Below are 24626 nucleotides of genomic sequence, written 5' to 3' on the forward strand. Positions count from 1 at the left end.
GGTAGTCAGTTCAGATATTGCTGTCAGGAACCTTTTACAATTAGGTTTTCTCAGGATTTTCATGGAATCTACCTGCATCTTCAGGTGACATTTTATTTTATAAAATTTAGCACAGGACTGACAATATTAGAAGTCAAAGACTGGGTTTCCTTCTTACCTTGAAGTCACTCGATCCACTACAGAAAAGCCAACAACCATGGATAAGTCTGACCAATACTCCCACATGTCCCCCTACAAGCATACGACAAAGAACAGCTCTTGGATGCCCCATCAGATCCTGCAGAGGTAGAGCACTACCATGGAGACAAGTTTGCTTCGGAGCCCTAATTTCCAGAGTTTTTCCCTGTTTTCTGTGCAGAGGCAGCAGGCATTGCAAAATAGCACAGATTGTTCTGTCCTTTTATATTATACCTGTCTAGCTGAAAATAAGACATAAGGTCACTTCTTGTCATGGAAACACATGCCTCTGAATGGAGTGAGATTATCCTTTCATATAAATCACAACCATTGAGTGACTTCAGAAGACAACAGAGTACCTCAGTGCAAGACCGTCTTGCCTACAACCCCATTTGGGTGGACATTTGGCATTCTAGGCACTCAACACCCTTCACTCAGCTTAAGAGCTTCAAAATCACATCTCCTCTTTCCTAGGATCCTCTCTTTTCCAGGCGTCTCCTCTGTTCTCACAAAGAGGAGAGGTAGCAAAACTCCACAGCCTATTTTTGAGACACTTCCCTAAGAAAGAGGTAACCCAAGTGCCAGCACTTCCCTGGTGCTGTTCATGGGTTCATGCATTGAGTTAGTGATTAAAAAATTTAATAGGCCTAAGGTGACTGCCTTATGTATTCAGCAGTGGCTAGTTAAGAACTGCCTCACTTTTTTCAAGCCCTGATCATCCCCATACATTTCAGCTGCATCTGTAAATGGCTCAGGTTCAAGTTGCACACAAAACCCTTCCTGATACCAGCAGTTCTCTTTCCACTGAGGCAGTAAGGTCTGCCAAACTGGGAAAGGATTTCTGGCTGGAAATGGTGTGTCCAGCTCAGGATGCTGCTGGGTGTCTGAGGAGACACCTTCTACAATGTGCTTCACTGCCAGTCTTCCTAACTTGCTTTTATAAAGTCCTTAGGTCCACAGTTCTTATAATCATTTCAGGAGAGGTCTTCCTAACAGTTTGCAGACAGGGAAGAAGGATGTGTTAGTTTAGCTCAAGCCATGCAAAATGTTGAATCCATTGAGAAACTTCTAGCTCTCTCATTGTTTCAGAAGGACAAAATAATGCAAAACTGAGAAAGAATATGCATGGGGAAAATGGGTTTTGACTTATCAGTCATTTCCACATTTCTTTCTTTAAAGCATTCTCCCTCAAAGAGCCTCAGAGCAAAGCCATTGAAAGAATCTGATTTCTGCAGCAGACATTTTTAATGCAGGGAGATGTTCTGGCTCACAAACTCCAATTAGTTCTAATATTAGGCCTGCCCATAAAACATACAGTCTCCCTCTTTTTCCACAACCACATCGATAAACATTATTGTAAGGGGATATAAATATAACTCATTAGTTTGTTGACACTCAATGGCTTATCTATATATGTAATGTCATCCTGCCATTATTGATGCTTTTTAAATGGCACAGTATCATTAAGCAGTAATGTTGTAATTCTATTAATATCATTTGGGCTGGTTCTTAATAACTACACCAAAGTAACTGCAGCATCATCCACAGGACGTGGATGAGTGCATAATATATCTCTCAACACATCATCTATAATGTTCACCATCCTCCATGGCCAGCAAATCACAATGTTGTTAACACTCCAGCTGCTCACTCTGGTAGATGTGGGGCTTGTAAAGAAAAATACTGCCTCCAAGCTTGCCTGTTTGTTTCCTGAAATCCATGACATAATAGCGTGGCAGCAGATTACCACTGTTCAGCGGGCTGAGGTCTGCTGCATCACAATCAGATGTGCACAGGAACCAGCTAATGGTTCCTGGCAGGGCGCTGTTGTGCAGAGGTTCTTTCATCGTGGTACACAAAAAGGGCAGAAGTTGGGATATCTTGCTTCCTGACTTTCCCTGTGGTCTTGGAAAAGTTTCTTAATTTATGACTCTTCTTTCCTGCTTGTCTCCTGATAGGCCCAAATTTTCTTTTGAAAATCTTTCATGTAACAAATCTGTTGTTTGTCCACACAAAAAAAAAATGTGGACAAGCAACACGCTTGGCTCCTCTCCTGTCACAAGTCAGATTGCACAGGACCAACTTCTAAGGTCAAGATGCCCTCACCCTTCTGTGCCCTGCCCCTGTGTTTCCTTGGCTCCAATACCATCCTTTGCCAGCTCAGTCAGAGAAAAACTGGAAATTGCTCCAAAAGTCTGAGGAAAACATCCTTTCTGCTAAGTCCTCTCTTAAATGCAAGAATTGAAGGTACCTCCCACCTGTGTTTGAACTTCTAGGAGCAAATCTTTGCACCTAGCTGTTCACCAGTGGCTGTCCAGGACTTCTGGTGGGAACCAATAGACACCATGGCCAGAAAGCCCACTCTTCTGCAGGCAGAGCATTCACTTGAGAATGTTTCTCAACTTCCAACAGGAAGACAAATCAAAAGGCTGAAAGCAAAAGACAATCTCCCCCACAATAACACTTCAAATTACAGGAACACAGATTAAATGTAATTGCCTACTAACCATTAGCTACTTAATTACATGCTCTGGGCAGTGTACAAAGAGGTTGATTGCTGATATCATTTACCCCACTGAGCCCAGTGAGTCATTCCTGACCTATACCAGCTTAAATTAAAAGAGTTTCAGGCTTCTTTTGCTTTATCCAGGAGAAACATAAACAACAAAAATGGGCATGTGCTGGGTTTTGTGCACAGGGGGCTGATCAGAAAGACTGCAGGCAGCCTCTTCTCCCAGCATCTGTCCCCAGCCAAGCCAAGCCGAGAGCAAGCCAGGGCACCAGCCACCAGCCAGGGCTGGTGGGAGCAGAGGGGTAGAGCCCTGGACCCCAGCTACAAGGCTGACACTTCACTCTCTCTGCCAGGATCAAAGGCTACTACATAGTGACCTTTAAACCCAGCAGCTGTAATGGCTCTGCTGAACCTAACAGTTTGCAGCAGTTACTTCAGCTCACATTTACATGGTGTTCACCGCTAATCCCACCTCCCCCCCCCAGCAGCTCTGCAGGTGAAGTATATTTTGCATGGCATTGGTGCTCAGCAGATGAAAAAAGATGCTGTCCAGACATTTAGGTCTGTCATTTTTCAGTGCAACATACGGGTACAGATGATAAAATAACCTTTATTGTTAAATAAAGCTGCTTTTTAGTGGAAACAGTGTAGCTTTATACATCACGTCATATTTCTTTTAAACTGTATGAGAGATAATAGTTTGCTCATGCTACCAGCTGGGGGAATTGCTCTTCAGTTCAAGCTGTAGAAAGATGTATTTTGGTATTACAGTCCCTGTTTTAAAACTTGTTGCTCTGCAAGGCAGTGTGGGATGTCATTAAATAAATCATTTTCTGTCCCTGAAAGCCAGATATCCAAGCTGATATGAAGTAACAGCTACAAGAAATACACAAAATGTCCAAAAAATAGAGGTGATATTTTCCAAATTGTTACCACTTCCTATAGCAAAGCACGTTCATAGTGGCGTCAGGCTATCTGCAACTGCAGGCTCAGTGAAGTCAGGAGTGAGCAAGCAGCCCCTGGAACAGCCCAGTGGAGAAGGAAGATCACACAAGGCTGGAGGAGATGCTTTCCTACCCCATCCTACCAGAGAACCTGCATGGCAGTCCTGCAAACACATCATTGGTACAGGTTTGGTCACTTATACTAAGACAGCCTACTCTTGATTGCCTCCGCTCTTCTGAAACTGGTCTGAAACTCCCCCTCTACAGGGGGGATAGAAGATCCTGACCATGAAATGGCCAAGGGATCCAACAAAAAAAGTGGTCATTACCTTTACAGCTGTTTGAGGTGGCACATCACTGAAGTGATGGAATATTAACAACATTTTTAGCCTTGTGTGGCTTTCATCTCACCAGCACAGGAGCAAAGGGCTTTGTAGCACCCAAGCAGTCATTTATATCCTTCCCACAGCACAGGACTTGGGAGTTTCTTTCCCTTCAGCTGCCATTGCATCCATCTGATTGGCACGTCGCAGCATTTATTTACTTTACTGATAGAACCTAATTGGGTGTAATTGCTGAAGCATCTTAAATAATTCTAAATACAGGAATTGATTTGGGGATTAAATGGAATATGATAATTGCATAATTGAACAAAGTAGCTGGAGTCCTCACCCAGCTAAGTGGATTTCGTGATTGTGGCTGATTGCATCAGAATATAAATCAGCCTAATTTGCATGGCTGACATGAGCTTTCCCTCCTCCTCTCTGGAGCTGGTTTTAAGTAGGTCACATCCAGCAGAGCAGAGGGAAGAAATAAAGACCTTAGAGGGAAGCACCCGTAATAATGGACTGAAGAGTGCTCTGTGGTCTCCAATCTGCAGGAGCTGACTCGGGCAGGAGTTTTTCCTAAGGGTTTGGGGTGTCACTGGGCAAGAGCTGTTCAAGCCCTACCTAGGCCTAGGGGAATTCAGGAATTCATGGTAATGCTTTTTTATCCTTACAGTTCTTAATAGTTTGGGCCATGTGTTCTAGGGAGATCTGTCTCAAGATCACTCTGTTGAGGTAATTTTCAGCAGAAGTGATTAAATTTAAGTAACCTCACCCCAAGGGAAGCTGAGTAGCTGGTAAGACATTTCATGAAAGAGCCTTTCTCTTTCATGTACTTCTAGTTCCAGATGGGCCTTCCGCAGCTTGGATCTGTTACCCTTCTTGGCCTGTTGGAGAACTCCAATTTTCCAGTGGGAGTTGGCCCAAAGAAAAAGCTGGCTGAAGCTGGGTTAGGGCTCTTCAGCAGGATTAGCTCTGTGGACATGTTGCCAGTCTAATCAGGAAGGCTGTAAAGTGTGCAGTACTTACAAGTGGCTCTACAGGAGCTGTTGATGCTCTGTGGATTTTTTGTAAATCAGCGAAAGCACACGTAATTCTAGGATGGGGGCTTTGCATTGTCAAGATCATCATTTATGTTTTATAAGTAATAACATACACAGTGAGATTAATTCCATTTGAAAAAGCAGTATCTTTCCCAACACATTTTTCATTTCATATTTTCTGTGCCTGTGTGTGTGTGTAACTTAGGCTGCAGCTACTGGTTCACTACCTTACCGTGGCAGTTTATATCCATAACACATCCCACATAAATGTTTATTACCGTATTAGTGTATGATGGTACTGGCTCTTAATCATTTGTTAACATGATAAAATCAAGTGTGTAAGATATGTACCTGTATCAGAAGTAACATGAGGAATTGAATTTCACCTCTATAAATAAGTTGTTTTTAATATTAAGAATGGCACTAAACTCTATTAACTTTATTAATTATGTGCATGCATATCACTTTGTTCTCAGTGAAGCAAGACAGCATTTAGAGGAAGATGGAAGTTTCTATTGGATCAATCAGTCTGAACTTGTCATTGTTCATTCCCAAGTCTTTGTGTTGAAGGGAAAATTGTCCTTCTTCTCCCCCCAGACTGGCATATTGATTGCTTCAGTACAATGAAGGCATTAATCAAAGGAAATTAAGTCTGAGGTTGTGAAGTACTCCTGAGTTTCTCACTGAAACAATTCTGCTTGTCTTTGTGCTCATACATGACTGCAGCTCTGCCCATGCCAAAGCTGCACCAGCAGAAACAGAATTCGCTCCTGGGCCCCTGTGTTGGATGATAGGAAGGACCTGATGTCCTTCACTCTGCCAGGCCTTTCCTTCCAAAGGGTAGGATGTCAAGCATTTGAAGGTGGAAGTCAGCAAAAGTGCAGTACTATAGTCTTGCAAAACCATTATATTACAAAATCTTAGCCAGGCTAGAAGTATGGACATTTGTGTGGGTGTGAATTCAAAAAAATAAAAAATAAAATAAAATACTTTGTCTGGTGCAGCTAGTACCAACCTCAATTTTTAGGCTACACTGTAATTTGGACTTAGAAACAAAGGTTTGAAACAGGAGAGGACATGATGGCCAATTGGGGATCTCATGGTATGCTGAGCTAGGAAGAGGACTGGTGTCAGCAGGGACATTCACCACATTTACCGTTGGCACAGGGACAGGTCACCTTTATGTGCGCACAACACAAGCAAGGAATGAACACAGTGGTAGGCTCGCTAAAAGCAAGCCTGAGTAGCTCTCAGAACCTGCTTAACCCAAAGTGGGGAATGCCATCAGCAAGGACTGGTGGCTTATGCTTAGAGAAGGCCCTGCCCATCTGTCTTCAGTTATCACTGAGCTAACAGACCATGGTGAAATCTAGGGAAAGTTTCTTCCTGCTAGGCAGGCTACCTCTCGGTGTTTCTTTACATCCTGGGACATATTCATACATATGTATGCAGTAGTGTGCAGTGTTTCTATTGCAATTTTTTATTCACTTGCTGAATTCCTCAGCTAACCTTTTTCACTAAAGGTCTTTCAAAACTAGTGTTTTGGAGTACTTGTTTTGGGGGATAAAATTTACTTTCCTTCTCTCGGTTCACAATTCATGTCAAGAAGGTCAGTATATTCAGTGAAGGTATCAGCCACCCAGCTATCATTTTTAGGCTTAATTAAGGGTGGTGGATGGGAAGAGGAGGAGAGAGAAATGTAAATAAACCCAAAAATATAGGTTTCTTGTCAGGTTCTCTGTGGTACCTACCTCAGAGGTACCTAATCAGTCAAACGTAATTAATGACACGCAATTAATTGTGAAACGCTGTAGAGCAGATAGTATCACCTGTTTCATATTTTTAGCTCATAATGGTGTCAGTGCTCATATAAGAGGATAGGAAAATAAGATTTGAGGGATTCCAGATTTCTGCTTGTTTGTCTGTGGTACACGTGGTTATTGCAAGAGAGTTTAGGATTACCAAATTTCAGGCAACTGTACTGAGATTTTCTTTATATGTAAGACTGAAGTTTGGGTAGAAACTAAGTACATAGTTTGAAAATGAAAGGGCAAATAATTTTTGGCTAACTGATGAATCTTCTTGATTTCACTGGATGCTGATGAACACTTGTATCTGAAGGGTGTACGTGATACTTCACTATTTTGGTGCTCATTACAAAATTACGAAACCTAGGCTAATGACTGGACCTTTAAAAAGTAAAGAGTAAGGATTCCAGTTCTGTGTTGCATCTTTTTCAGAATATGCACCAAGAAGGAGGGATGATGTTTGCAAAGGCTAAAAGATTAAGAGGATTTACATCCTTCTTTTGTTATCCACCCTTAAGTAAACCTTAACTCTAATCTTCAACTTCACTTAAAATGTATCAATGGTCAGATGATCGATATGGATACACTAAAAAATCCCCTTGATGAAGTGCCCTCAGATTCAGTCTATTGGACTTAAAGATCCAGCAAGAAACTTATGTCTTTTAAGCTCTTACTTTCGAAGCCTTAACACTAGGTCTACAATAGCCAAAACAGTATTAGCAAAATGAAATATACATCCCTTCCTATCTGCTAAAATGAGCTTTTACACTAAAAATAGAGACCAAAGAAAATACAAGAAGGAAATGTATTCTTCAGTGTTTCTTTTTAGAAAATGCTGACTATAACTTCTACTAGGGCTTAAACAGACCAATCTGGATTTTTTTTAAAAAAAAAAAAAACAGGCTATTCAAATTTCCTTTTCAAAACCCTGTGTAGGATTTCCCACCCAGGCCATGCTTTACAATTGCAGGGTGATCAGTACCATAGTTGAAATAAAAACTCTTCCTACTCTATGCACTGAACTCAGTGCCTCAAAGATTTTAAGTGCACTGTTAGGTTGGTGACTATGACTCTGAAAGCAGAAGGGATCCTGACCAAAAGTGGCATAGGCTGGATCCTGGTGATACCTGATCTACAGGGTTAGTTTACGGTTTATTTTCTTGCATAGATCACCTGGAAATTGTTCAGAAGTTGATTACTCATACAGCTGTAGTGTCTGTTTTACTGGTGCTCTCTGAAGCATTAGTGATAGATGAGGCTCAGGAATTTGATTATTTTTAGTGCACCTATATTTGCACTGCTTCTGGTTAGTCCTACTGTAAGGATGGTCTTAGCAAGAGGCTTGAGGAGAAAAAGAAGGAGTTGAGATTTCTTTCTTGCTTAATTTGCAATAATCTGTAGAAGCAGAGCATCAGCAATCAGCTGTGAAAGCTGGGAAGTTCAGTGGCTGCACTGGTCTTGCTGGAGCATTGATTAGTTCCTGTGCTGCTCAGATAAAGGCTTTACTAAGGCATTAACCACAACAGGCCTTATAGAAGTTTTAACAATAGGTGAACATTTAAGGTGTTAGCTTAACCATGCTAACAATAACGTGACATGGAGTATAAACACCCTAAGGATGCAGGTAAAACAGAGGGACAGGATTATTGAAGGAGGTCATACTAATACAGGAGGTCATACTAATTTTTTTAATAAGGTAACTCATTCTGATCACTCTATGGAAAGACTAAGAAATCACACAGCTTTGTTTTGATCTGTGGGATGTAGTTTTGAGTTGACACCTCAGTGTAGGCATCCATGTGTTAACATCTCAAAAGAGCAAGTGTACTCATATCATGATAGCTGTCGTGACTGAGAGCTGTGAGGCTACAACATGCATTCAGGTCAAGGTTTTAGACACCTGAAGTTAAAAAGGCTTGTTTATGTCCACCAGTCAGGTTATCGTTGCAATTGGAGTACTGAAAATGAGTGACTGCAGACCTATCACTGCTCCATCTGGAAGGATCCCTGAGCTACTATGAAGACAGCTAAGAGCTAAACATACCTCTGAAATATGTGGCAATTTCTTTAATGCTTAGATATACTTTCACGCCAGTACCAGCTCCCTGATCAATTTTTAGTCTTAAATGGTGTTATAAGCAATTAAGTTACAGCCCTGCAACAATGGGCACAACCTCTTATGCACGAAAGGTGGTATAGCAAGTCCCGAGAGGTAGGGCTGCAGGTTTCTAGGCACTGGGCTTTGATAGCTTCTCCCACACACCACTTCTGTTGGATAAATAACTGTTTTTTCCAAACAAAGGTGGCCTCAGACTTTTAAGAATTACTTTTGGAGCCAGGGACTGTTAACACGGAAGGCCCCGTTCCCATCTTCAATTAGTGATAACTAAAACCTCATGTTATCTGTCCACCACATTTTCAAAGGAGCTGCTTAATGATGTGTTTTCATATCTCTGTCCACACACTAAGGTAGACATTGTTTATATGCAAATGAGGCAAACTCTCATTCATGGTGCTGTCTTTTCGCTTGATTGTTTTTACAGCGTTCATTTATGCCTTGCCCTAAGGAATATTTCGAGGCTCCCAAACCCAGAATGGATGCCTTCTTTTTCTCAAGCACATCTCTAAATTCCAGCAAGATCAGGAGTTGGTAATACACAGGTTGCCACTGGGGTAGCCACCAGTGGGATCTCACTCATTCTGCATCAATCTCCATTCTCATTTCAACCCCTCCAAGTCTCGGGCTGTGAAGCACACCTAATGAGAAGAGATCAGACCCTGAGATTTTGTGACAACTCATTTTCTTGACAAAGACGGTAACAAAAACTGAAAACGACACAGCCCTAATCCCTTTCTCTGACAACTTTAAGGCTGTAACGAGGACAGACAGCTGCTGAAAACGTTTCTCTTCACTTCTGAAACTGGAGCCTTGTGTCCCTGCTACGGAGCACTGGTGGCAAAGAAGACGACAAACAATATTAGCACCAAAACCAGCCCCAGCCTAAGCCCTTCATGAAGGAGGTCACTGGAGTTTCTTTATTATGTATAGCCTCAAGCACAGCTTTGGTGGGCAGATAAGAAAGCTAGAGCCCCTGCCTCCAGGTGGAGGTTCCCCGTTCCTTGCATCTCAGATGACCCAAGAAATTTCTTTCTGCCAAGAAATACTTTCTGCTACTTACCAGGTTGGGGAAGAAGACGGAGGCACAAGGAGCTGTATCAGTACAGATGGGATCTGATATTAATTGCATTACTGTGGCCTGTGAAGGTAAAATTAACAGAGCAACAAGGCCACAAAGAGCATACTTAAGCAGACAATTTAATTGTCTGTAGCAGATGTTGTTAGAAAGAATGATAAAAGCCAGAGAAACTAAAATATTGGGTATAATGTTTGGCAGATAGGTAGGCTCTGTGAGAAAAGAGATCTGCAAACCGATGGCCTCATTTGGAAGTGTACTTAACCCTGGGAAGGGGAGGGGGTTGGAAGGAAAGTTTCGGTCTGGAAGGAGAAGATCAAAATGATAAACTGTGATAGCATATACAAAAAGGCACTCTTGGTAGCAGAGAGATGGTCTGGGATTTATCAGGGAGCAGTTTTGTACCAGACCTTTTTTTGATATGTCTTCAGGATGAGACCATTTATAAAAGTGAATGAGCAAAGGGGACTCTGTATGTATAGACACAGATGAATGAAAATATACATAGACAAACCTATACACGCAGTGTGTAATAAATATTTCAGTAGAGTACTCTGACGGTTTCATATATGGAGATTGGTCTTTTTTTCCAAACTGTCCAAGACAGTAAACAATGGGTCAAACCCAAGTAAGTGCAAGAAAATAACGAGACAATACTGGTCAGTACAAGAGGTGGTAGACCCTGTAAATCAGGCAGCCTAACCTTTCTGCAGGGTGTGCAAAGGGGAGCTCTAATGAAAGCCCTAGAAGAGGATAATGAGTTATTTGTGCATGTTTACATGAAATCCTCCCTCAATGCAAAGCATAACATGGGAAAAATGAGCTTGCTGAGCCCTGTAACCAGCAACAGAAGACTGGCTTTGAGAGCTGATCAGAAACAAGATGCAAATTCTCAGCTTGAAAGGGAAACCAAGCTCACATGTGATGCAGGAGGGCAAGGGGGTAGCACAGCTACCCCAGCATTCTCTGGTGGCTTCCAGTGTCTGTACCCTGCTCTTTTCTTGTTTCACACCCAGAGTGACACTTCTTAAGTTTGATCTTTGCACTTGCTAGTCATCATTGCTCTCTGATCCATGAGCTGGATCAGAGATTTAGCTATTTTAGCTATTATTGCACATTTGCTGGGCTCAGATTCAGTGTTTGGGCCCACATGTGTACATGGGACCACGCAGGAGGAAAGCACAGAAAGACAAAACCATGCCTGCAACCTTGCTGGGGAGGGCACGTCTCCCAGAACACAAGACTCCAGTTCATGTCAGCTCCTGACATACTGAAGAAAACAGCTTCCCAGTCCCATTCATATTTCTCTGCAAATGTTTACAGGCAGTCCAGACTGCTGCAACATTTCTTACCAATATCTGCAGTTTGCTGACCCACATAGTTTTTGTTGCTTACTGAGTTTCACCCGAAGGTTGGGGTTCTTTTCACAGGAACTAACAGCACAAGGATTCATTTGGATGGATTCATAAAGAATCCATCCAAATAATACAAATTGGCCTCTGATTTACCAACAGACAAAGGACTTCCTCAGATTCACTATTGTGTGACCAGACACAATGCTAAAAGATAAATATCCTGCCTAGATTTTCCAGTCTACAATGGGACAGAACTCACTATGTTCCTTTTATATCACTCCTATTTCCAATTACCTTCATTGTAATAAACCTACTTAATATTTCCATTATAAACCATGCCAGTTTTAACTTCCAGACCTTGGCACTTTTTGTCTCATGGATGCCCACCTGATTGAAGGTGGACCAGACCATAGGTCTGCATCTGGTTGAGCCTCCTGTATTGTCAGGATGAGAAATTGGTCCTTCTCCAGTGTGGTTCACCTCAGCTCTGAGAGAGACACCTCTGTGCACGTCTGTACTGCAGAGCCTGAAAATTAAATGACTGCCGTGATCAGACTGCTCAAGCCACACTTTAACCTTCTCTCTTGGAAAACCCAACAGATTAAGCTCCCAGAGGAGATGTTTTCTCTAATCATCCCCTAGGCTTGTCTCAGAATCCTTTCCCAACTTTTCTGCATGTGTTACCTGAATACCTTTCTTATGAAACACATTGATCACAGAATGCAGTCCCTCAGATTTTATACAATCTGATTCTTTTCCTTCTGGGCATCACAGATAGCTCACTAAGAGATAGATTTTAAAGCTAAGGCAATAAGTAAATAAATAAATAAATAGATAAAAGTGTTGCTACAGCAATTGTAATTGTGGTGAGGAGTCTTGGTATGGCAGAATAAATAATATGGAAGCCAGAAAGAAACTTGAGCCAGGCTCCACATGCTCGGGGCAATTTGCTGTATTGTGCACGATACATTCTGCATCCACAGATTTTTATTCCATTTTAAATGCCACACAATTGATGCTGTTAAAGTTAGAAAGTCATGTGAAATAACCCAGAAATCCCTCCTGGCTTTTTGCAACAAGGCAGCTGAGGAGATCAGCTCCTCCGTAAGACCTCCATCATGGGAGAAACAGAGCTGGGATAGGCACTGCCCCTTTCCTTCCAACTGCCCCTCTCCTGTGCTCCTTTCAGCCCAGTGGTCTGGCTGCAAATGAAGAAAGCAAGGCAGTGCAGATCAAAGGGAAACAGACAGACTTCATACATCCAGTTTCGCAGAGATAACAAAATGATTTTCATTTAGAAAAGTAAAATCTCACTTCCAAGAAAATGCCACGTGCGTCCCCCTGGGGCTCCCCATCTGCTGCACCGGCAGAGCAGAGGATCACTCCCCGTAGCAGCCGCAGCAGCAGCAGGGGTGACGGATGGAGCACCAGCCATCTGGAGCACTCCTCTGGGATCTGGCCTGTATCAGGTAATTATAAGATGTAGCAGGCCTCATCTTCAAAGCACTTTACAAATATTTATTAATTAGCCCTCACTGCTCCCCCGTTAGGGACAGAAGTGGTGCAGTCTCTGTATGTACACAGGGGAGGAGCAGATGTAGACTTGATGACTTTCTCAGGACCTTCTGAGGAGTCAGTAACAGGGCACGGGTGTGCCTGGCATCCAGTCTCGTGTTGGCTCATGTTTAAAAAGTCCCTTCAACCCAACATGTTCTTACTCCACAATAAATGGGACTGGCAGGCTTTGCTCTGCTGCATCACCAGAACAGACGATGTTGCAGTAATCCAAAATCTGGCTTTGCACTATAAACAGCAACAGCAACAAGTCTGCATGTGCAATAGCATATATACTATTAGTTATCAGAGCAGAAAGAGTGCCTCTTGCTTCACAGGGAAGTGAAAGAAGAACCTTCTGTCCTGAAAGCTTTTTATCCAGTATAATGTCATTTCCTCACAAGCAACATTAAAGGTTGGGAAAGTGATGGGCAGATGGAGGACTTGACCAGTGCATTGAGCGAGGGCTCTCTGAAGTGCCCCGGTTTGGCAGGATGAGTCTCCATCTTGCTCATATTCTACTTAGCAGTAAAAGAGTAGTGTCATTCAGCAGTGAGTGTATCCCTGGGGAGAAAGCAGAGCTTGCAGGAACCCAGGAAGAGGTGAATTTTAATGAAAAGCTTGAAAAGAAAACCTGTTGGCCTGAAGTCTTCAGAGGCAATTTAATAGCTGGAGACCAGAGAGTAAGATAAGGTAAATCAGATTGCAGCCGTTCACACTGACTGACAATTTTTCTGTACATGTATGTAAGAATCATATATCTGCTTTAAAATACAACTGCCACGGCCAATTTGCACAAAGAGCTTTATGCAGTGGCATGTTTTAAGAGGAAGAACCAAGGATAACATTTTTCTTTGAAACTATAGGGGTAAATTTATCTAGGAAGAGAATATAATTAATCAACTCACGGTTTGAAAATAATCTCAGAGTTATATGTAATATTAATAAAAAAGTGAAATTCAACACTCAGCCAGTCACAGCTGAAAAATCCTATCACACCTATCAGATGGCAGCGTCGGTGCCACTGCAGTCTCCAGTCATCTCCTCAGGCATCTGTTCCTCCCCGAGAAGGCTGTCGTCCCTTGCAGTCAGCCCTCAGCTCCACAGCCCCCTTGGAGGACCATTATTCATGGACTCACCCTGCACCTCCTTAGGTTCATAACTCTAGTAGGGTCACCTCTGTGACAGCTGAGCAACAGGAAGCAGAGGCCCAAGTAATCCTGGTGGTGCCTCAGGAGGACTCTGTTTCACGGCAGGAATGCACACGGGGGTGTGAGAGCCCACACTAGGAAGATCAGAGGTCCCCAGAGTATCCCTGCCTCTCCACCCTGCCCACAGCTCTCCAGTTCCTGAGATTAACCTCAAAAATCTTTCTGTCACCAAGATTGTCCTGCATATTTATCACCTCTACCATAGCGAGGGTTTCCATCTGTTACAGCACCTTAGGTTTTAAATGAAATGTCACAGGTAATTTGAGGGGTAAAAGAAGCTGCAGCATCCTCATGATGTTTCTGAAACATTTCTCTGCTGTGCCCAACCTCTCCAGTGACCCCCCTACCGCAGCTCATGAGCAACGAGGTTGTATCTCAAAGAAAAGACAAGATATTTCAGTGACACACGAGGCAGTGCTAGGTGATCTGCTGTCACTGAAACACTCAGAGAAAATGACAGAGGTGTAATTCAGAAAAAAAAAATATTGGCCTGACATCTTTCCAGAATGTTTTGATCTTACACACCGCTAATCACATGTGATATCCAGGCCTTTCAACAGCATGCAGCAGAAGGCTCACCAACTGAACTATCCATCAGATTAAATTGATTGAATTATATAATAAAGAGGGATTTATTCCTGCCTCCAGACTCCCATTTTGTTGCACGAGCACTAGGCAGTAGTAAGATAATGCCTATTAAGAAGGGAAGATCAGAATTTCCCTGTCTTCTTTATTCAGGCGCAGTTGCAATCAAGTAAATATCACATAGTCTATAAATGTAAATACTGTGCCTGTGCATGCGTCAAATTTGTTTAATTATCATATGCAGTTTTTAAGTCCATTCAAAATCTCTCCCCAAACACCTCATTCTTCTGAGGCACCTGCAAATGTTGTCTCTCAAGAAGCATCCTAAAATAAATGTCAAGCTCACTGAATTATGGTATTTGTAAATAAAATAGCTGTGTTTACCAGTCAAGTAATGAAAAACTAGCTCATGCGTACATTGTCCAGGACTGTCCTTCTGCCCTTAAGAAGAAAACCTCACCCTCAGACGTCTTCCCTGAACATTACATGACAAGGCCAGATAATAATATCCTGCACCAAGATATCAATTCCTCCACAGAAGACTCCCAACTTGCTCCACAAGCCATCTACTCACACAGGAGGGTCAAAGGCAGCTTCTAACAGAATAGAGAACAGCAACCTGCAAATAAATTGTACGCTGATAATCCATCCAAATCCACTGGAAGATCGGAAAGCAGAATCACTCCTAGGTGGGAACTCTGAAGGGTTTGATCAGCTGAAGCATCTCCTTCAAGACAATGTGGATCTGCCTCCCCACCCCTTACACCACTGCCATGCCCCAGTATTGATATTGCTGCAACAGGTTGTAGATCAGAATTTACACATTGAGGTTAATGCTTTGCAGCTTGTGGAGCTATACATAAGAGCTTTAAAATGTGAACATTTGTCAACACAAAGACCTCGTGGTTTAGAGATGGCTTTCATTTTAAGAGAATATTTTACATTTCATTTTACATTTCCCGTTCAGTTCTGTTTTCCCTTCAGCTGACAAGAACCTTTGCTTAAATTAATAACGAGAACACTGAACAGTCCCTTGATGTTTTCCCCATCAGGTCTTCTACAGAGAAAGTTGGTACTCTCGCACCTGATTCAAAAATCATTATCCCAGTCATACATATGGGCTCTGTTGGAGTCCCTCTATAAACCACATTTGTGTGAAGGGATGTCATCAAATAAATACAAACACACTGGGAGAGGTCTCTGTTAGCTACTAAGTGATATGGTTTATTTCCAATCACAAAGACTTCCAGAAAGGCTTCTGCTAAAGCAAAGACATCTTTTGGGAGTTTGCATTGTACCATGTTGGCATTCATGCCTTCAATAAAATTACTCCTCGTTTACACCTCTATAAGTGATAGCAGAATCAAGAGTAAGATGTTTCAATTGATGTTTATTGGGAAATCTTTGAAGTGTAAATCACTTGTACCTGGTTCTTTAGCCTTGACACTACGCTCGGATTTCCTGCAATTAACTGCAAATGTTTGCACACAAAGCTGCCACCGTAATACAAGCCTTTGTGAAATCATAGGCAGTGTTTAGCCTTGAAGTATGCCACTTTTGAAAATACATAGGTGCAATTATCAGGTGGAAAAGCCAGCCTTCCTGAAATATCAGGTTTAATAACCACTTTTTTTAATAGAATTTCTTTGCTCGGTGCAAATGAAAAAAAAGTTGTACCAACTGCAGTGAGGGCCAAAAGCAGGCTTCTCAACTGGTGCAAATCAAATTATCACTCCTGAGTTTGTTTTGGAGATGAGATAATTTGTAGCTGAGGTGTCCATCTTCCTTTCTTTTTTTTTTTTTTCTCCTGTCCTGTAAGTAAGCAGACATTGCTGCCTTTGCAGTGTGAATGCAAACTTCCTGAAGCTTCTGGGTTAAAAGGTATAAATTGATACCTTGTGGTTAAGACTTGGACTGAGATCTCCCATTCCTTTTTGCTTTGCCTGATGTCGTTTTGCACAGGACATGAGCAGCCTGGATTGGAAAAGCACCATGACCAAAATGTTGAATAAATCTTGAGGGTGCCAGTTTGAGAAACTCAAAAATCAGAGATTAAATACCCAGAAATCACAAAATGAATTGTAAAAACAATGAGACTTCTGAAAAAATGCTGGTCTCTTTTTATCTCCTTTCTGAACTGCAAGAATTAACAGACAGCTGCATCAGTCTTTCAAGCTTATTGTTACAACCTGAGTAGATCAGACCTTAATTCTTGCTTGATTTTATTTATAAGGGTGGCAGAGGCTCTCATGTAATGGTGTGTCTCCACCAGCTCTGGCTTGGAGAGGCACCCTGCTGATCACAAGATTCCCAGTAAGCTCACCAGTGATTTAAAACTTAAACCTTGGAGCTATTCAGTTCCTGGAAAATTATCATTAATTAATTAGGTGGCAGGTGGTGAGTTCCAAGGGTTTTATTACTATTAATTCAAACTGGAAATTAGAAATAAAAATGAAGGAGCAAAATAACTGAAAATCCAGAAGAGAGGTTTTCATTAATCCTTTCAGTTCAGTGCTACAGAAGATTAATGAGTTCTGTTCAAGCTGAGATAGGCATCCAATACAAAACCTTCCAAAATGTATATTTCAGAGGTAAGCCAGAGAGAAACAGCTTAGAGAAAAAAAGTAATCTCAAAATAAAATTGAAAATGAGACCAACACTGTTTCAAATTTACAGTGATCACCTGTATTTTCATATGCATATCCAGTGATTATTACTAGCAACATAAAACAAAGATTCTTCTCCCCATAATTCAGCATCACTGTGGGTTATATATATGAGTGAAGGAAACACTAGGGAAGTTTGCCCCAGAAGCTCCCCCATAGCCTCCTCCCTTTTCTCTGATTTTTTGACCTCTGACTGTTTTATCATGCTTTGTTTCAAAAGAGGCAATTTATCTGCAGGTAAGTTTTACCTAAGGTTCCATTTCAAGTGCTAGTATTTTGAAGAGTTGGAAATCAACTGAAATATGGGCATAAAAATACAGCATTTTCTTTCTTTCCCTTAGGTTCATCCAGAACAGCTCAATGGTCTTTCTCAAAACTACAGTTCACTGGTTTTGTCAAATCTAGGATACAGGAGGCAGCTACTGCAAAACCCATTCAAGACTCAAATCTGATGCAGAACTCCAAAATCTTCTAGCTAAAAATGAGCAAACCTGATGATCCTATTGAGATTCAAGACTCCTTGGTTCTTTGGCACCCTATTCATTACCAGTAGCAGAGTAGTGCCCTTCTTCTTCATGTTTGTCCAGACTGCTTGTAGAGCAGCCAGGAGAGATGACTTCCTGTGGAGGCAAAGTCTCTGTGCAAAGTGCTGAATGGTTCCTGGGGGCTTGTGGCAGCTCTCTCGAAATAAACTTTCCTTGCAGTTTTACTTTTCACAATAAGCATGTCTCCAAGAAACAGAGGACACATAATGAGATTCACAAACCAGGCAATAATTTAAATCTTAAAGAGCTGAAAGAGAGTGAAGATGGAGTAAACAGGAAGAGAAAACCTGGTCTGTTGCAACAGAGTCAGCTATTCACAAGTAGACTCTTAAAGTTATCTCGGGTCACATCAGGGGAAAAAAAAAAAAAAAAACACCTGAAAACTCATAGTAAAATAGGGAGATGATTTATTTAATACCATGCAGCAGCAAACCCCTTGACATCAGTGATGCTGTCTTCATCTCCTTAGGCAACATCGTTTTCCATAATGAACTCAAGATACGAATAGCTAAACATTTCACACTTCATGCCCTGCTCACGTCTCTGCTCAAACCTCCTGCCATGTCCTCTCTCGGCCCCTTACTCACAATACTTCTCTCACTTGTCATGCCATCTCAGTGACTTGCACACTTCTCACAACTGTCTCGTGTCCTTGTTCCCCCATCTCTGCATATATGTCCTCCAAGTAGCAGCCATAATCTTGGTTCAAACATGCTCCTTCAGCGATACCCCCTGGAAGATATCCAACACTCCTGCTGGAGCCACAGGATGGTCCCAGGAAAGGCAACACTACCGAGAAGTACCACGGCTTGTAGCCTTGTTCTCCATCACTGTTTTTGCACTTACTCTAGTCTCTCTGTATCCATAACTGGACTTTTAGCTCCAGTTGCCATTATTTCTACATGGAACCAAGAGCAGCCTCCAACCTGTGAAAATAACTATGAATAATAACCAAGACATGCAAACGGGACTGACTACAGGTGAAAGGAAGAAAAGTGATTCCAGAATCATCCTCTGTGAGGCTTCTACTCTTCTCTTGAAAACCTCTCATACCCATGAAAACCATTTAGTACATTAATCATAACGTAGTCCTGACAAGGTCTGACAACTTCTGCTTTACTAGTTGAACAGATAAAATGATTTGAAAAACCTGTTCACAATCACTTCATTGCTGAATACCCCTGAATGTTTTCATCCAAATGCAGGGCCCTCTCCCCATTATCTAGCAAGGACCAAAAAGCAGAAGTGGGATCATGGGGTTTCAGACTCTCCTCGCAATATAACTTGTGCTTCAGTGGATTCACTGACTCACTGTCAAATATTATGAAAAACAGGTTAAACAAAAACACCTTGTCAAGTCAATTCCTAATATAATACATCAGCTTCAGGTACAGTTTTCTTTAGGGCTTACCGTATGTCTTCCCATGTAGATTTGATTAACCAGTTCACAAATGTGTCAATGTGCCCTGGGACGCCTGGTCACCAGTGGAGTTGAATAAGACTCTTCTCCATATAAAATGAACATTCCAGCCAGCAATAACATGCATTTAAATCAAACCTCCAACACTGTGTGCTTTTGAAACATACTCAGCAAGCCCCGCATGGAGAATAAAGAAGTTCAGATCACAGATCCCTTGCCACCTTCAGCTGCACTTAGAAAGCTCCCACTCTTGTGCATTTTCTCTCTCTTTCCTTTTTTTTTTTTTTTTCTTCCTTTGCTTGCTCTCCCTTTTGCTGACATGGCAGACTAAAGGGGTATAAAATTTCTGTCTTTCACCAGCAGAAGAGTCAGAAGAGTTTGCACCCAGCAAAACACCTGGCCTCGAAAACCTTGAAGAGGAGCCCATACTCCTGACTGGTGCTGTGTTGTGATGCAAGGAAGGATCTGAGAACACGTGGAAAAACTGGGTCTCTCTTCTTCCCCCACAGAGAATTTAAGCTGACAATGACAAGCTGCTTCTCTCCTCAGACACTCCATTAACTCAGGGGGCAGATGTGCATGCTGTGCAAGTGAAATGCCCCAAGCCTTGTGATGGTTCATATGCAGTACTGTATTGCTACGTGATGGAAATCTTGTTTTCAGCTACTTTATTTTTAAACGTAGGAAATGGCTCACATACTTGCATGCACATGTGCACACCTGTTTGCAAAGAGCATTCTTATGGTTTCAAATTCACATATGCAAAAGACAGAAAATGTTAGAAATGAAGGTGCTCGTGCAACCTATTATGCACAATTATAAAACAGTCCCTAGCTTGTTAATTTAATTTGATTTTTTCAACTCAGTAAGGATTTTGTACAAGGTCCCTTATGCCCCTTCATTCTCCCTTTTCATCCAAAATTTTTGTGTCTGTATCTCTCTTTTTTTTTTTTTTTTTAAGTTGGAAAATTTGCAGAGAATGAAGACAGTGATTGCAAGCACAAAAGGGCATTGCACAGGAACATAAAGTAGTCCATATGCATGTGGATGTTTCCTGGCTCCCTGGTACACTATCTGAGGGTCTGATTGGCAGAAACACACAAAAAACAACTGCAGGCAACAGTAGTGCTACACTGTGAACAGAACCTGTGACACATTACAAGGTGTTCTGGGTATCCCATATGGGCATCCAAAACTAGCATCCCCTTTTGGCTTACCTTTCTTATTATTAGTATTCTTAGGAGACCTACAAGAAACCTGGGGAGGGAGTTATTACAAGGGTGTGTAGTTATAGGACAAGGGATAATGGCTTTAAACAGAAGAGATTTAAACAAAAGAGTTTAGATTAGGTGTTAAGAAACTGGAAACACCAGATCCTTAAGGTCCTTTCCAACCCAAATGATTCTATGATTGTATGATTTACTCAGGTCCCTTGCTCCAAAGAGTGGAAAATAGCACCCCAGTTCAATTCATCACATCATTTGAAGACAAATTAAAGAGAGAAGTGTTTGGTTACATCAGTGGTGAACACTGCTGAAAAAAGAAAGAAAAAAAAAAAGAAAAAAAAAAGAAAAAAAAGTGGAAATGATTCATTCTGTCTTCAGAGTAGGGCTTGATTAGCTCCCAATAATAAGGAAAGGGGATGTGTCTTCAGCAGTGATGGTAAAGCAAAACATTGCACAGCTGCTCATTAAATGGACACTGTCTATCCAGAAGCCTGAAAGGGATCACAGAATATGAGGTGATGTGATTAAGGGTGCACAAACCCCCAGAGGAAGTTGTCTGGGCAGGTTTAATTCTGGCATTGCCTCCATTTTGACTGGAGGCTTTTGTAAGCCTGTTAATATTCTCTTACCATGGGTACGATTGTGTACAACCACACATACGCGTGTGCATAGCTTTTATCTGCAGACATAGTGGTAATGCTCTCTTCATGAGGTTTCTAATGACAGGTGAATTATGACCATAGTTAAGAAGCAGTTTCATAGCTCCTACGTCCAAATGGGGCAATTATGAGCATACATCAAATAAAACAGACCAAAGAGATTCACTTAAATGAAGGTGATTACATGCAATTAACATCATCCCCTCTTGCCCCCAACCAGGGGCTCTGCGTTTTCATCGCTGCAGTTCAGATGGCTGCTGGTGGAGCCAGCTCATGCAATGCTTGGCCCCTCTCCCAGCAAAGCAGTCCAGTCTCGTGGGGCTGCAAGCCACAGGCACAGGCCTGTAGCCCACGCACACTCCGGGACCTCCTTTTCCAAAGCCAGCACTCAGCTTCCCTGCCTGCTGGTCCCTACCCAGACTACAATTGCTCCAGCCGCCAAGTCAAACCACAAAGCGCTTCCCATTGCGGCACAAGGCACATGCTGGTTCGCTGCCGTAGCTGTGTAATGCAAACAATTTCCTCTTCTCCAGCTCACTGACTCCCATTGCAGGCAGGGAGAAATCGAGGCTGTCTGAACGTCAAAGCGAATTTACACAGCTGTAATGTGTAGCTGAAAGCCATGGTGCCTCTCAGGGCTGTTTCTCTAATTAGTCAGCAGAGAGATCAGAAGAAATGACTTGAAAGAGAGCACAGCAGCGAGGGCAGGTAAAGGAGTACGTCAGGGAAGGAGGGAGGATGATGCAGGGAGAAAAGCAAATAAGAATTTTTGGATGCCATGCTTCAGTTAGATGCTAAATACACAATTGCAACTCATTGGGCTGTTTTATTAGGTAAGAAATTTTTATTTGATATTAAAGGCACCCCAGACTTAGTAATAACAGTACAAGTATGATTTCTCAAACACTATGTAAAAGGTAAAAAAGACCTCATTGCACAGGGTATATCACAGCTTTGCAGTTGCCCAGCCTGTACCCACAGACGGCCACTTTCCAAAGTGAGAGGGGCTGGGGGGACTAAGGCCAGCCCTGCACTTTGTGGGGTTGTTTAAACCAGGCAACAAGCTACCAGCTCAGAGCAGCAGTACCCAGCTTATGTTTAGCCCTGATGCAAGTCACTGCATGGTGCTCGGTACAAAATAACACTCCGGGCTGCTTGATTCCAGGTGGAGTAATTAAGTCATCTAACAAAGCCTGGCTATCAAGGGAAAATGTGGAATTGCTCATGTTTCCCAGCTCCCCATTTCACAAGTGATCCTCCTGACCGTCTCCCAGGGGATGAAAAGCAGGTGGCTCCCTGTGACCATGCTGGGAGCCCCAGGGAGCAGCACGGTCTCTACAGTCCATCCAGCCACAACAGTGCCACAGCCTATAACTGCACACCTTAAGGTCGATATTTTGGTGACATTGCAGGCATGAGGAGGAAAATCTTACTCTCAGAATAAATCGCCACTGCCAGTGGTCTTCCAAAAGCCAATGAGCATAACCTGCCCCTGCTGAGTTTTGGGGAATCTTACCCCTGGATTCAGCTGCTCATACACAGCTGCACAGTTCATGCTGACCAAACCATGACAGCAACAAGCAGGCATGGGGAAAAGGTAAAATGGGAAGCAGTGCAGGGTAAGAAGTATTGGGGTAGTACTGAGTCAGCTTCCCAGCAGAGAAGGAGCAATGTGGACACATACTCTGTGACGCTAACTCCCCTGGCTAGTGCCTGTCAGGGAGGAATGGTGAACACCTGTAGAGCTGTTCACCATTCTTGGGACCAGCTGGGCTCTCCTCCTGCCACCCTGCGAGCTGTGGCCCATCTGGCTGCTCCCAGCACCTCCCGGTAATGAATGCTATCGCTCTGAGCTTCTCTTTCTCTGTCCTCGCTGCACCGTGAGTACCAGCTCACCAAGCACATGACAGGTGAGAAGTGCCACTCGCTGAAATGAAATACAAAATGCTTCCACAAAAGCCCAGCCCACAGCTAATGACAGCACCTTGTGCTGACAGCAGCTGCTGCAGAGGGAAATGTCGATGGGACTATTACAGCCAGCGATTTCGCTTAGCTGATGGCAACCCTGACCTTTGCTGTACCCGGCGGCAATTTGTTTTCCTGGCTGCTGGAAAGCTGGAAAGTACCAAGAGACATTACAAAAATGGTGCATGCCCTGACCCTGTCTCATCATAATTTGCTGTGAGATGTCTCTCTCCCGAAGGCGGTGGCTGCCAGCAGCTGTGGCAGAGTTTCCTGCTGGCTCCATGGGGTGGGCACGATGGGGACTCGATGGGACTGCCCCACTGCTGAGCAAGGAGGAGGGGGACTGCAGGCATCAAGGTTCACAGATCTCAGCTCTTGGCTTACTGTTTAGCTAAGGCAACTTTTCCTTAAACTCTGGATGCTTCTGCAGGAGTGAGCAGTGAAACATCAGCTCTAAATGGCAGCTAGATGAACGCTTCCCTTCTGCTGTTCCCAAATAACCTGAAGTACTGCTCACCGCAGCCACCCAGAGGTGATTATATAGGTGTGGGCCACTGGGAACATCTTGCTTGTGAGGAAAAATGCTCTTCCTCTTGACAGACCTGATGAAGAGCTGCTGAGGAAGAGGAGAGGGAGAGGTTCTCATCATCCCATGTTGTTCACTCAGAGGGACATGTTGAGGATGACTCCCGCCCATCTGTCACCTGGGGGGCTGGTATAAACCAGCAGCATAAACAAGCAGCATTAGGCCTGACTTCAAGATGCTACATCATTTGTAGCTACTGAGGGGTTGTGTCCCTCATATTCAGCTCTAGCTTCTAAAATTTGGATGTGAAACAAAGAGCTGCAGAAGTGGAGGGTCTATGTGAGCAGGCAAGATCATCAACAGCCGTGAACAGAGTTGGAGAAATGCTTGGCTAAACTTCACCTCTGCTACAGGAAGTTTGAGTTCCACAAGCCTCTTTCTAAAGCTTTTTTCCTAATATGCTACTTTTGGTTTCAGGTATTGGCCAGGCTCCATCAGACCTCCCATGCTAAGTCAGCCTTCATCCCATTTCCCAGGGAGAAATACACTTCTGCCAGAATTAATTTTCAGAGATTTTGCTTATGGGAGCAGGACTCCCAGCAGTGTGCGAACAGCAAACCCTACAAATGCTGCCTTTCAGTTCTGCTGACGCTCTTCAGCCGGTGGTGTGCAGTGCTCATTGCCAACCCCAAGCCTCCTCAGCACCCTCCCCACCTCACGGGCTGAATTCCCCACTGTGTCAGATCGTACTTGTTTGCTGTGTGCCAGGGTAGCTTCTGAAGTGAGGTCTCCAGGAAAAAAAAAAATGTAGACACTTCCAACATCACCTCACTGCTATATTGCATTCAGCAAGGACAAAGGAGCATCCTTCCCCAGGTACCAAACTATGTTTACCCATCCTAAGATCAAT

General features: G+C 42.9%; 2 long non-coding RNA genes across 3 annotated transcripts in view; one reads left to right on the top strand and one right to left on the bottom strand.

Annotated features, from left to right (window-relative positions):
* The window catches only part of LOC310896321, a 93314-nt gene that overhangs the window by 39294 nt on the left and 29394 nt on the right, over positions 1-24626 (bottom strand). The window lies entirely within an intron of this gene.
* LOC310896069 lies at positions 16338-18399 on the top strand. Its single transcript, XR_014581163.1, has 3 exons — positions 16338-17300; positions 17596-17612; positions 17717-18399. It is a non-coding gene; the product is annotated as an uncharacterized lncRNA (long non-coding RNA).

Source organism: Anser anser (assembly GCF_964211835.1).
Source record: "Anser anser genome assembly, chromosome: 3".
Classification (NCBI taxonomy): Eukaryota; Metazoa; Chordata; class Aves; order Anseriformes; family Anatidae; genus Anser; species Anser anser.